Raw genomic sequence first — 5980 nt, forward strand, 5'->3', positions numbered from 1 at the left:
CTGTATTGTGCTGTTTTGTACTGTTTGGGCAATCGGTCACTTGCCTTAAATAAAGGACCAACTAATTGTTTTTAATGAAAATTCAATACTGCTCCAGCAGCTGGAGTTTCACTTCTTTATATTGACCTAAATTTATTTCCAAACCAATTTTCCGTACCTTCATTTTCATTTAATCGATTACGCAATTTATGAAGTAGCTCTTGTGACGTAATTTCTGTGACGAAACACACGAGCTTTTAAGCTAGATCTCTGCACAGTTGGCCGATGTGTCAATAGTATAAATGCGAATATTGACAATATAAGGTAAAAAATAGAGTTTAATTGCTATATGGTGATTTACATTATACTTGTTTGATTGTTTTGACCTGATTAACTACATGTACATCAATCTATGTCTGATTGCCCTAGGTATGTTGTATAACTTAAACTCTGACAACATGTATGGCATTAACTTTGCCGCTTTCAGACAATGGATGACAAGGAATGTGGAAATAAAAAAATAGTGTGCCTTAATAATGTCTGTCAGATTGTGAAAATGCTTGTCAAATCGTGCACCTCATTGGATGATGTGTCTGATAAAATGTCGTTTGTATTTTAATTATAGTAAAATTGTTTCAAAATAATTGAAAGTATATGGTCTGTATTTAAATCTTATAATGTAATATTATAAAACTAAAAAGTATTGATAATAGTTATACTTATTCAGTATGAAGTGAGCTACCTGTTAGCAAGAATGTAAATTAGTGTAATAATTGCATGTGGGAGTGAAATGAGGATATTACGCGCTGTTATTTTTATTTTTCTAAAGCTCATTTACTACTGGGTAAATCACTGTTAAAATGGCATTCAATTCAATTTATAAGGTAACACGTCACTGTTAACCCTTTCCCACATAAGAAGCAAAGTGAAAATGGCTATGTGCAAACAGTATAAAACGGTCAGAACAGCCTGCGAGTAACTCGCAGTCTGTTCAGGTTTTATGCTTTTTGCTGCTCAACAGTATCTAAGGGTTTGAAATGAAGCCTTTAAAACATGAATCTAGTAAGAACGTTCTTTAATGAAATTTGATTTTCTAAGGGACTACATATGCGTTAAAATATGTATCTAAGTGGTAAAGGGTTAATAATTGTCTTTGTCATTTTTCAGCAATGTCATAATACCATATAATGCTCTAATTGCCGTAATTTTACAGGAAACATTCTTGATATTGCCGCATTGTTATTAAAGATAGTTATATAATTAGATTGAAAACGTTTTAATTTTTATTTTCAAAAATACATTTTTTATTACTTTTTATCTTCAAAAACATATTTTAATTGTATTAAACAAGTCTGAACATTTTACAATTCCAGATTTCCCACGCAGCCTCAGAGTTTGCTGCAGATGAAACGGGACTTTTACAGAAAGTGTTCGCTGCCAAATATTGTGGGCGCGATTGATGGCACTTTGGTGCCAAAAGTGGCACCATCAGAGAACGAAGAGGTCTTCGTTTGCCAAAAAGGGTTTCATGCTCTTAATTGTCAGGCGGTCTCCTTACCAGACTTGAAGTAAGATTATTTGTAAGGTTTCCTTTTCTTAAAGAGACAAGGGCAATGAAAATCCTAATGTGAAATGAACTGACAAGGTTATTAAGTTAAAATAACTATTTAATCAATATCAGTTCATATCCCATTAATATTTCAGAGGCATTAGATGTCCCCGCCTTTATACAATTTTATAATATTCAGTTGCTAAATATAAATTAAGGCGGTGCTCAGTGACTTAGGCGGATCCATTTGGGGGCGGACGCGGCGTACGCCCCACCCGAAAATCATCAAAGTAAAGTCAATTCATTTGATGTCTCACACTTAACTAGATCTAAATCACCTATTTAAATTCATTTTTCTTCTTTTTCGTACGCAACATTTCCCACTAATCACAGACAATCGCTAAATGTTTTAACTTTAGACTCACTGTCGCCCCGTTTTTCAAGTCGAACTTTGCTATTCTGATGTATCCCTCGTTTTGCACATTGATTCTCTTTTCGCTGCAGAGAAGTGGTTGTCAAAGCCTTCAAAATCATAAAAATCTTGGAGCTTCCGGGGAGCTTCGTCCCCCTGGACCCCCTAGCAGGAGCCCTAGCGGCCCCCCTGGAACCCATTAAATCTTTCAATATCCCGCCCCCTCTAACTAGAAATCCTGGAACCGCCCCTGAGTGACGTCACACCTTTTGAAATTTAAAATAACGGTCATCTGAAGTACCGGTAAATGTGATGGTTTCGTTTTTAATTTATTGGTCCATATATTTGTGCTGGACGTTTTCTGACACATGTCGCAAAAAGTGTTTATAACTTAAAGTGTACACATAAATATACATAAAAGCATTTTTATTTTTTATTGTATGTTCATACATTTTCTAGTAATGATAAATATGCCATTTTTAAGATATTTGTATGCAGAATGTTACAATATACTTATTTCTTTTCATTTAATTTCCACTTTGGAAGGATTTAAACTGCTATAACCCCTTAAGCTGTGTCCTAAAATCACATTCTGATGGTGTATTTGCCAATGGCAAAATAAAGTACTATCTATTTACCAGTGTGTGCTCAAACAAATATGATATTGTATGAAATCATGTTATCTGTCAATAAAAAACTCGTTTAACAATTAAATAGATTTCTGGATGTAGTTAGAAGTTTTAACTTATTGAATTTGTTCACAAATGTCATTGAGTAACATAAGAGATACATAACAAAAATGTACAAGAAACTATGTCTCAAGAAATCTTCGTTGCTGATTGTTTATCCCCTGACTAATTCAGAGGAAATATTGCATTATTTCCGTCCTTCACATTTTGTCGCTACGGAGCTGTTTCGACTGTTTCTTATCTGTCTCTTTGCATGTATGCTTGTAAGTATTCATGGTATGATCATTCTTTTAACCAAATTATTCACAGGATTATCTTGAACACCATGAAGGGATGATCCTGCTTGGGGACAGTGGGTATGTCCTCAAGAGGTACCTATTGACAACCATCGCAGTTCCTCGCAATGAGCGAGAACAGCAATACAACAGACGTCTTCGGCAAGGTCGTTTGTGTATTGAGCAGGTATTCGGTTTACTGAAGTCTAGATTCAGGTAGAGGCCAATGTTGAGTTTTAAACTTTACACGATTGTCCTGTATTATTAGGAGATGTGCAAATTATCAAATGGTTTCAGTTCAATGATTTCTATTGGAGTATAATAGCAAATATCTGTGACAAGGGCCATCTGGGGAGCATACCCTCTCGGACAGGCTATTATGTACCTTGTGAAAGATTTTGAGGCGGTATTTTTATACGCCCGTTCAAAACGGGACGTATTATAAGATCACCCTTGGCGGGCGGCGTCCACAGCAGTGTCCGCTCTCTAATTCAATTAGTTTTCATCTGATCTTCACCAAACTTGGTCAGAAGTTGTATCTAGGTCAAGTTCGAATATGGGTCATGTCGGGTCAAACACTAGGTCACGGGATCACTTAGTGCATTTCAAGGATTTAGCATGATGTCCGCTCTCTTATTGAATTAGTTTTCATCCGATCTTCACCAAATTTGGTCAGAAGTTGTATCTAGATGATATCTAGGTCAAGTTCAAATATGGGTCATTCCGGGTCAAAAACTAGGTCACAGGGTCACTTACTGCGTTTAAAACAATCACTATTGTGTCTTTTACCCTAGTCCATTAGTTTTGATATCATTTTGCCACTCAAATGGTAAAATTATCAAGTTGGCGTATCTTGTGACAGTTTGGCACTCTTGTCATATTTAAGATAAATTGAACACTTCATTGTCTGCAATTGTTGATATCACTTTGAGGTTGAACTGTTTTTCCTTAATGATTTCATTAATAAAGTACACCGTTATTTTTTTTCGCAAAATTGTATATTCATCATTTTTATGCCCCCAATGTCTGTCTTTCTGTCACACGTTTGCGTTTAGGTTTCGAAAAATGCTCATAACTTCTATGTCGCTTCAGATGTAACCTTCATATTTGGTATGCATGTGTATAGGGACAAGGCCTTTCCATACGCATACAAATTTTGACCCCTTTGACATTGACCTTGAACTTAGGGTCCGCTATTAGGTTTCAAAATCTGCGTTTAGGTTTCGAAAAATCGTTTTTCGGGGGCATATGTCTTCCGATGGAGACAGCTCTTGTTTTTTTTCTTTCAACATTTGCCTTTATGAAGGGATATACCATCGATTTGTCCCTTTTGGTAATTAATTATTGTCATATTCCATTGTTTTGCTATGTTTTTGACTATAGATGTCTTCACAAGACTTGTGGCATTCTACACCACACAAATGTGCCAGCATGTTCATGGCCTGTTGTCGGTTGCACAACCTGTGCATGCAAAACGGACTACCAGAACCAACAGCAATTGATGAAGAAGAGGACCATGATCTGGCAGTGGCTGCGCCTAACAACAACGTAGGTGGTGTGGCAGTCCGAAATCAATTTGTTCAAATACGTTGATTGATTGGACAATGGTTCATATGTGAGTGATATCTAGGCATAGGTCACTTACAGCTTTCTGTATGGCCTGGAAATCTCCCACATATGAACCATGTCTAATTTATAAATATTTGTCATTTTTGTGTGTGTTAATTTGTGGATTGATTGGACACTGGTTCATATGTGAGAGAAATCTAGGCATAGGTCACTTACAGCTTGCTGTATGGCCTGGATATCTCTCAGATATGGACCATGTGTCATATAATATATTTGCTATTTTGTACATATTTTTTCTGAAGCTACATATAATGTGTACATTGATTTTAGACTGTGGTTCGTATGTGAGAGATATCCAGGCATAGGTCACTTACAGCTTGCTGTATGGCCTGGATATCTCCCACATACGGACCATGTCTCATATAATATATTTGTTATTTTGTACATATTTTTTCTGAAGCCACATATAATGTGTACATTGATTTTAGAATGTGGTTTGTATGTGAGAGATATCCAGGCATAGGTCACTTACAGCTTGCTGTATGGCCTGGATATCTCCCACGTATGAAACCTGTCTCATTTATAAATATTTGTTGTTTTTTTAACATTATATTTTTCTTATTAGCCACATATAATGTTTACATTGATTTTAGACTGTGGTTCATATGTGAAAGATATCTAGGCATAGGTCACTTACAGCTTGCTGTATGGCCTGGATATCTCCCACATATGAACCATGTCTCATTTATAAATATGTGTCATTTTTGTGTGTGCTAATTTATGGATTGATTGGACACTGGTTCATATGTGAGAGAGAATGTATGTATGCTTGCTGTATGGCCTGGATATCTCTCACATATTGACCAAAGTATCGTATCTGCTTACATTTCAGTGGCTCGTTGTAATTTTGTTTATTATTGTAACAGTTGTCATTGTTATATATTAAGTCAGTCTTTATTTTGTTGGTCCTGTGATGTAAATGTCAGAGATACCATGGTTAGAAATCTTGTTGGCCTGGAACCTCCATAGAGATTTCTGCCTTGATAACTCTTGACATATACTTTACAAACTTTGAAATCAACTGACTTTAAGTAAATTGTCAAAACTTAAAAATGTTAATCATTTGTATATCTTGAAACTTTAACATCAACAAAAAATTAAATCATGTATTATTTTTGCAAGTTAGACATCACCCATGAATAGAATCATTATGTAGAAAATAGTACCTGTTCTTTTTAATAAAGCTGTGTTGTTTTTAGTGAATAAATAATTTATTTTTGTATGAAATACAAGATTTTGACACACAAAAACACAGCTTTTGTTCTTATTTTCACTGCAAATGATTATTCATACAGATGAACCGCTGTATTATTCCGCAGTCTAGATAAGAAATAAGTTTGACAAAAGATGTATTACTTCTTACATGCAGATGTACGACTATACATTGTATCTCCAATTTAAGATTAATCGTGGGATCCTAGACATGAAACTGGTTATAAACTGGTTA

General features: G+C 35.3%; 1 long non-coding RNA gene across 1 annotated transcript; it reads left to right on the forward strand.

Annotated features, from left to right (window-relative positions):
• The first annotated feature begins 219 nt into the window (after nucleotides 1-219).
• LOC127855613 (uncharacterized) lies at nucleotides 220-5731 on the forward strand. The gene is made up of 4 exons (XR_008037603.1): nucleotides 220-303; nucleotides 1353-1547; nucleotides 2939-3091; nucleotides 4288-5731. It is a non-coding gene; the product is annotated as an uncharacterized LOC127855613 (long non-coding RNA).
• The last annotated feature ends 249 nt before the right edge of the window (nucleotides 5732-5980 follow it).

The sequence above is a fragment of the Dreissena polymorpha genome, chromosome 13 (assembly GCF_020536995.1).
Source record: "Dreissena polymorpha isolate Duluth1 chromosome 13, UMN_Dpol_1.0, whole genome shotgun sequence".
NCBI lineage: Eukaryota > Metazoa > Mollusca > Bivalvia > Myida > Dreissenidae > Dreissena > Dreissena polymorpha.